Source organism: Lepisma saccharinum, chromosome 7, assembly GCF_977018435.1.
Source record: "Lepisma saccharinum chromosome 7, izLepSacc3.1, whole genome shotgun sequence".
Classification (NCBI taxonomy): domain Eukaryota; kingdom Metazoa; phylum Arthropoda; class Insecta; order Zygentoma; family Lepismatidae; genus Lepisma; species Lepisma saccharinum.
The window spans coordinates 15,476,331-15,485,466 of NC_139235.1; the positions used below are offsets into that span (position 1 = coordinate 15,476,331).

The 9,136-nt window shown below is 36.9% G+C and overlaps 1 pseudogene; it reads right to left on the reverse strand.

The window, feature by feature from the left end:
* Positions 1-2,602: 2,602 nt before the first annotated feature.
* LOC145990106 (uncharacterized) lies at positions 2,603-3,340 on the reverse strand (annotated as a pseudogene).
* Positions 3,341-9,136: the final 5,796 nt, after the last annotated feature.

Consider the following 9,136-nt stretch of genomic DNA (forward strand, 5'->3'; position numbering starts at 1 on the left):
ATTGATAAGTCAATTTCACCATAGTTTTTCTTGTATGTACGCATTGCTTGCATTGTAGAATTATTTTCCTGTAGTTGCAGTTGAAACGTCACAACGAAAAACTGTTTTCTTATGCTTGTAATAACCGTAAACTAGAGGAAAACAATTTCACCATGTTGGGAAAGTGTGTCTTTTGTACAACGTTCAACACTTCCCCTCAAAAACAACTTTCACAAGCTTCCTTTTTTACATAAAACATTGTTACACTTTAACATAACGATAAGTATACTACTTTTCATTTCCCACTCCCATTAAGCCACATAATTTAGCAAACCTAACTTTTGCTAATGGTTTTGTGAGATTGTCTGCTACCTGACTTTCATTATCAACGTGTTCCACATTTAACACTTTTTCCTGAATTTTTTCTCTTGCAAAATAGTAACACACTGCAATATGTTTTAAGCGTTTGTGAAATTCAGGCTTTTTTACCAACTTAATAGCACTAGCATTGTCCACTAGCAGTGTGGGCATGTCTATCAGATGAGTAATCTCATTCAAAAGTCTTGTTAACCATATCACTTCCTCGCTGGCTGCCACAAATTCAGCCTCTGTTGTTGATAGAGCAACCGACTTTTGCTTTCGGCTCATCCAGGATATCGCTCCTCCTGCATACTTGCATAGAACTCCAGTTGTTGAGCGTGAGCGTCTTGTTGTTGGATCTCCACCATAATCTGCATCACTGAAGGCTTCTAGGATCCCAGGATCATGATTTGGACTGTAGCATATCCCATAAGTAGTGGTTCCTCGTAGATATTTGAAAATTCGTTTCACTGCTTGCCAATAAGATATTGTTGGACTGTCCAATGCTTGCAACACTAATCAAACAGCATAGACTTAGTGACTGTAGCCAGATACATCAAGCTGCCAACTGCTTCTCTGTATGCACACTAGTGTCTACTGACTGCTGTGTGTTTACTTCCCCTGCATTTACACTTCCTTTTTCAGCAGGCATTGACCCAGAATTTGCTTCACTTATGCGAAATTTCTCAAGAATCTTCTTTGTATAGTTATCTTGACATACAAAAATATAACCGTCTTCTTTTTGTGTTATCTGTATGCCCAAGAAACAATCTAATGACCCAACCACAATTTCAAATTCTTCTTTTCGAGTTCCGAGAAAACTGTTGGTATCTTCAATATAATTACCTGTAACCAAACCATCATCCACATAGATGGCTACGATTATTTTCTTTCCATTTTTCTTACAAATGAACATACTGGGATCAGCTTTGCTGCATGTAAAACCATGTTTCGACATGAAATTCACAGATCGTCTATTCCAGCAACGAGGTGCTTGCTTCAGTCCATAAAGACTCCTTTTTAGCTTACACACACGACCAGTCCCATCATCAAACCCTTCAGGTTGATACATATAGATTTCCTCATCAAGTTCACCAAAAAGAAAGTCTGTTTTCACATCAAATTGAGCTAACTTCAACCCTTCACAAGCTGCAACACTCAGCACAGTTCGTACAGTATCAAATCGAGCTACTGGACTAAAGGTTTCATCGTAATCAATTCCACTCTTCTGAAGATAACCCTTTGCTACCAGTCTCGCTTCAAATCTGTAGATACTGCCATCTGCCTTGGTCTTTACTTTTAGAACCCATTGATTATCAATAACTTTCTTATTGCTTGGAGGTTCAACTAGTATCCAAGTCTGGTTCTTAGCTAAAGACTGCATTTCATCTTCCATTGATAATTTCCACTCTGCAGCATTTCTTGACGACATGGCATCTTTATATGAGCTCGGTTCTAAGCAATCTAACCTGTAACACATAACCATCTTGCCACACTGGTTTTTGCACCCTTTGACAATCTCTCAATTCATAACGTGATTCACTTCCACCAATTACATCTTCTGTGATGCATCTGTTTCCTGTATCATTGTAGTATGCAGACTCACTCCCAGGGCTATCAGGTTCTTCCACAGTAGATTCAAACATTACCGATTTTTCTGGTGAAACAATTTCAAAATACTCTTTTTACCAGTAAAATTGTTTCTGTGCAAAAAACAACATCACAACTGAGCAACACTTTGTCAGTTTTCTGATTCCAGATGCGGTAACCATATTTTTCATCACAGTAACCAATCAGAAGACCCTTAATGCTCTTTTTGTCCCATTTCTGTCGTTTTTGCTTTGGTACATGAACAAAACACTCTGTTCCGAACACTTTCAAATGATCTATACTTGGTAAGTCTTTTCCATACCAAAGTTCATATGGTGTCTTCTTTTCTACAGTTGTTGGTCCAGTTCTGTTCAGAACATACGTTGCAGTATTCACTGCTTCAGCCCAAAGTTTCACTGGAAGAACTTTTGAATGCAACATGGAGCGGCCACATTCAACCAATGTTCTGTTCTCACGTTCTGCAGCTCCATTCTGTTCAGGTGTGTAAGGCATGGTGGTTCTGAAATTCATTCCCTTTTCTTTCAATAAAGCCTTCACTTCTGCATTATCAAATTCCTTCCCACAGTCAGTGATCAATTCTTTCACTACATGACCTGCAACACTGACTTCAGCTAAAATCTGTTTCAGTCTTGCAGCAATTTCGATTTTTGTTTCAGAAGAAACACAGATCAGAATTTCGAAAAGTCATCCTTGAAACAATTTCTGGACGTTTCTTGTGCTTCTTTGGATCATCACTTTTCACCACAAAAGCTGTTGTGTCACTACTCTTGTTGGGAAGCCTCATTTCAATTAGCCTAAGTCGTTCAGTTAGCCTGTCTACAGTACGCTCTTCCACTGGTACTAATTCCCATACACTTTTGAATTCAAAATATTCACTAGGTAAGGTAGACATGATTCAACTCATCAAAAGCAGTTATGGAACCTTGGACTTCGTAAGACGTTCCATTTCATCATTCATTTCACGGAAATTTCTCTGAAGTCTGGACACGTATGTTGCAATATCTTCCACTGCATCTTTGGATTGATTGAAGAACTGTTCTGATAATAGATCCAATCACTGTGCCGAACTTTGCTCATACACTGACATCAGTTTGTTCCAAATTTCCTTAGACGTATCACACGTGCTGGAAAGTTCTGAATTAGCATCATTCATGCTATTTACCAATATCATTTGTGCCATAATGTCCGCCTTCTGGAATGTTTTACACTCTGCTTCGTACTTACTTCGTTCTTCCGCAGTACACTCAGCACCAAGTTCCTGTGGAGAAGTACACGTGTCATCCACAACTTTTAGGACGTCGTGGTGTCGTAACAGCAGCTCCACTTGTCGTTTCCGCCTCGACCAGTTGTGCGCACCTTCCAGCTTGTCTACTGTTGTTTTGAACTCCATCTTCAGCAGCTAACGAAACAAGCTTCTTCTGAAAGTGCAAAACTCTCGCCAGTCCAGTTAGGAAGACAAAGGACACTTCCCGTTGCACTCCGATAAACTACCAAACTTCACGGGCACAGTGGAACGTATCTGGACCCATAACCTGTTGAACCTCAGCAAATATATTTCCGTAGTTGGTTTTACAAAGAGTAACAACATGTGCTAACAGTTAATTGACACTTTATTAGTGTCCAACATGACCGACCGCAACGCGATGTATAGTGTTACATGACAACCTTCTTGGAGAGCATTCTCCACAGACTACTCACTACAGAGCAAATACAAATTGATAAGTCAATTTGACCATGTTGGGAAAGTGTGTTGTTTGTACAACGTTCAACAATAATAATTCTATTTACATGTAGTTTATTAAAAATGAAATATTTATTTGAAGCTAATAATGTAAATTTGCCTGTTTTTGACTAACTTTCTCCTGTTGTAACTTTGGTACCTATGGAAAATCAATCTATTTTTTTTACATGTACCTCTCATAGATACTCTTTACGCTGTAATTCAAATTTTTATTAGCTCCCCCACCAGAGATACTGGGGCTCAAATTTTGAAAAAATGAGAAAAGAGTATTTTCAGAGAGCTATGAAACCCGTAACAGAGCTCAAATATTTTCTGCTAAAACTTTGGATGTATATATTTCCTCTATACGAATTATAGCTCTGATATTACATTACTTCCATGCTATAAAAATTCTAAACTTTGATATTTGTTCAGAATTGAATATCAGTTGTAGCCCTAAATTTCACCCATTTGCATTTGAGCTGGTGAAAAAAGGCACAGAATATAAAATGTAGCTTGAATTAGGTGAGGTATCATAATTATTTCAACTATCTGCAAAGGCCAAAAGTGTTCCAAGTCTTGAAAAAAATGGCCTACATTTTTTAAACAAATCTCAGTTTTTAAAAAGATATGCTGGTTTTGAACTATCCTTGAATAGGTGGTGGAATAAAAAAAATAATTGTCAAGCAAACAATTATTTGTTTTTGTATGGATTGACCCAATAGGAAATATTGTAATGTTTCTGTTGCCTTTTAGTTAAATATATAATGAAGTTTTATTCCTTAAGTGGTGAACAATGAGATTTAATCAACCTACTCTGATACCACCTGAGATGTGCGAAATTTTGTAGAACATATGATCCCATATCACAGGTGTCTCCACTAGCACTTTAGTCCATATGTTCTTTTGATTATCACTCAGCTGCTACCACTAATATTGATTCTATATACTTCACATTTTAAACGAAGCACTGAAAGAAATAAAAATAACATTAGTATTGAATAACCTTTTGTTCAATTGCTGTTTCCAATATTTCACCAAAAAAATAATGTAACAGTGGATCAGAATACACACACATCTTCTACTTCCATGATAACAAGCTCTTGGTAACTGTAAATCTCAAGTTAGTCAATAACCAATTTGTGAAATTACAAAATGGCATCATTTACAAGAATTGACATCAGGATACTTGAGGAGTATTCTGTTTTAATTGTAGCATTTTAAATATGTATATAACTATTTAGTTAAGTGTAACAATGTGTGCCATATGAGTGAAATGATGTAAACTTGAGCAACACCCATGGAAGATACCAAGTTTTCAGTTGGCCAATGGTGAAGAAATGAACTTGGCTTACTGAATGTGTACGAGGAGGGGAGTGAAAAGTTTTGAGCCTCACAGGGAAGGGGTATTTCAGCTACAGTTTCTCATTATGATTTCTGTACATAATCACATAATATCTATAATCATCCCCCCAGATCAATGCACGTATGCATTCTGTGCTGCACTTTGTTTACAGTCATCTGGTAGAATGATTTGTCCTGAGTCTTCTCACCACTGACTGACCACCTTTGTCCATGTGGAAGTGAATTCTTCATAGCAGGGAAAAGATGAAAATCTGATGGGGCAGGTCAGGGGAATAAGGTGGATGGGGAAGTGCGGTGAAGCCACACTCGACCAAAGCAGCCTGTGCAGTGATGCCCTGCCAACAGAGGTACCGAATCACGGCCCTGTCGGCCACTCTCTTCTCTGACACTTCATTCATTTTCAACCTGACAAAAAAAATAGAAGAAAACGTGAATTTCATAAAGGTTCGCACAGTGTGTCCTAAAACTCAAACCTTACATCCTCCAAATTTTAACTACCTAGCATCACTCCTTCCATGCGAAGCTCAAAACTTTTCACTCTCCCCTCGTATACTGTGTAAGGATTGTAAAAAAGAAAAAGAGATGCTATGAACCAAACAGAGTAGATAAATGGAGCTTTAACTTATTTAGAAAATTAATAACAGAAAATTACAAAATAAAGTTCATCAGGAGATCATTTGAATTTGATTGAAGAGTCAAGACATACACATAGCAGTGGTAACACAGGATCTTGATTTGGAAGAAATTGTTAAGAGGGTTTTTTAAAATATTTTTTTAAATTTGTTTTAATTTTACCAGTATATAGTTGTGTGAAATTTTTTTTTAGACAAGAATATCATTGTCTTGTGTATTGTAGACCGTATTGATGTTATTTGTCTTGACAAAAGGTATATATATACAGAAGCAAATGGTGCCAATTAAAATAATTTTGTATTTTATTTTATAGTTATCACCACCCTTCACAGTTTCCTGCCTCTGGCTGGGTCGGTATAGAAGTCAAGCTTCTCCATTTTTTTCTGGTCTTCCACCACTCCTCTCTTTCCATGGTGTTCCAATTTTGACCTCTTCTAACATTCTCCACTATCTGCTCTTTCCACAGACATCTTGGTCTCCCTCTTGGCCTTACTCCCACTTCTTGTGCATTGTAAGCTCTTACTGGCAGTCTTTCTGCACCCATCCTCTTCATGTGTCTGAACCACACCATCTGTACCTGATCTCTTCTGTCCTGAAGCTTCACCACCCCCACTGTCCGTCGTATCTCCTCATTCCTTATTGTATCCCTTCTAGTCTTCCCCAATCTACTACTTTAAAATTTCATCTCCAATGCCTGCATCTTTCTTTTTTTTCTGTCTTTGTCATTGTCCAAGTCTCTGTTCCATATGCAATTATTGGCATATAGTATGCGTTATATATTACCTTCTTGCATTTCATAGGTACATTCCTGTTCCATATTGATCTTCGAACGCTCTGATAGAGTCATCTTATCCCTCAATTTCCATACTCTTATCCATCTCTCTTGTTCCTCCCTTCTATCTTTTATTTTCCATCTCCTCACATCTCCTACTAGTAGCCTGTGGTCACTGGCTAAGTTCTCACTGGGTATTACTTTAATGTTGTTCATTATCATCTTTACTTCCTTGTTTACATATATAATCTATTACAGACTTTTGTTCATTATTCCAACTGTATCTTGTAATTTTATGGCTGTCACATTTCTTCTTAAACCAACTATTAACTACTAACAGTCCGTTTCTCCTACAAAAGTCCAGTAGCTTCCTTCCCTCCTCATTTCTCTGTCCCCATCCATCTGCTCCAAGTATTTCCATACACCCTTTTCTGTCTCTTCCCACTTGTGTATATTCCTTTCCTACATGTTCTTCCAAGTCTTCTTCAAATTCTTCTTTCTCCTCCCTTGTACATCCTGTTTGAGGGCATACACTTGAATTATTTCTATTACTTTTCCTCTTACATTCATTTTTAGTTTTGTTATTCTGTCATTTACCCCCTCTACTTCCTCACTAATTCCACTTCTGACTACAAATTCAACCCCCACTTATCCTGCCCTCTTCGCTACCTTCCCAGTACAGTTTATAGTCTTTCCTCAATTTCATTTCTCCTCTTTTCTTTCCATTTTGTTTCGCTCATTCCAAAGATGTTGATCCCTCTTCTCTCCATTAGATTCACACTTGGCCTGTCTCTTTTCTCAATTTTTTTTTTTTGTTTTTGTGTTTTCGGCTGTCAGCTAATCAGGCCTGTCACAGCTTACACCTAGGTGGTGAGGCTGCTCCTGTAGTGTGATGAATTAAGTTTTTAAACCTAGTAAATAAAGTAGTATTACATTGACATACCTAATTTTTTGGATATATTTTATTTATTTTTTATATTGTATTATTTACTACTAGTGCCATAACAGCAATAAAGAACTGATTTTTACATATGCAGTATTTTATTTACAATGTATTTGTTAATTTGCAGTAGTTGTATGTATAGGGAGCTTTCCGATCGAAGCGACAAGTAACACATAACAAGCAACATACAAGGATTATTTTTTAAGTAAGGTCCGTTTTGCAATAAAAATGAAGTAAATGTTTTTTTTAAAAAAACACATTTATTTTCTGAATTTACATACACTTCTCTATTTTTCTACATAATTTCCTTGCCAGTTTAAACATTTATCATAACGAGCTATGAGTTTTTGGATACCCTCCTCATAGATCTCTGCCGAACGAAAGAGGAGAGAAGAAGGAAGAGGAATGAGGAAAGAAAGGAAAAAGAGAGTGAGATAAAGAGTTCAACCACTTTCCAGATGAAAGTAAATGTTTAGCTAAATCGCCTGTCAGGTGAAAGTACAGTTGATAAGGGAAGGCCACCTGCTGGAATGTTCCAGAAACAACTTTCTAATAATCTTGTGTCTGGAGGGGAGTGATTTCTGTGTATATATATCTTCCTGTTTTGTACCTTGTTTCATTTGTACTTGGTACAGAGTCTGAAGAAGACCTTGCTAGAAGGTTGAAACATTACATTTACAGGGTACCCACACACCTGGAAAACCTGGAAATATCAGGGAATTTGAAAAAAATATAAATCTCAGGGAAAACCTTGTAATTGATTAATGGTTCCCAATGAAGCAAAACTGAGGGATTATAATATGCTCCTGTCTGTGGATAATCCAAACGTTGTAGCATTTTTCTTTCAGCAAGGAACTCATATCTATTTGTTTGTCTGTTCCTGGTTTTTAAATGTGATTCCAGGGCTGGTAACCAAGTGTATACCCTCATAAATTTTGCACTTTTTAACATTTAATTAACGGATTTCGATCTTTTACATGACGTAAAATATTTTTCAAGATGTGGAAAACGCATAATAAAGATAACCTGATGTCTAAAGTTAACCAGTGTTCATCTAATTTCCCTTATTAGGGAGTAGTTTTAAGTTTTTCTTCCTTCTTTTTTTACAAAAAGACATCTTGAACAATGCAAAAAATAGTTTTCAATTAATACAAATTAATGTCAGGAATTCTGACAACTTGATTCCTTTGACAAAGATTGATATTGGAATTGGTGCCAAAGCTGCTTTGAAAGCTAAAGAGGTGAATGAAAAGGAGAAGCTTATTTTTTTTTACTAGCTGCATAATTTTTTTTGCAACGAACAACAGGGAAGATTGTGGAACATAGACCCCTTAAGTTCAGGTTGGTGAGAGCCGCTAGTTGTTTAGTTCCGAAGCAAATGACTCAGTTTCCAAAGCGATGTGCTCAGCGCATGGAAGACCTGATACAGGAACTTCTCAGGAGAAAGAGAATGAAGGCTGTAACTGGTGATAAAGTAATTTGCCAGTTTAAGACATTGTTGCACAATGTCAGTAGTGAAAAGGAATTGAAAGAGAAGTTTTGTAACTTTTCAATCAAAACTGATGCACTAGATTGTTTTTTACAGGTGTCATGAAGGGCAAGGATGACTTTCTCAGTTATGGAGCACTGTTAAGTTGGTTTTGATTTTATCACATGACAATGCATATGTGGAAAGTGGGTTTTCTGTAAATAAGCAGGTTTTAATAGAAAACTTGAAAGAAGAGTCTGTTGTGGCTATTCAGCAAGTTTATGA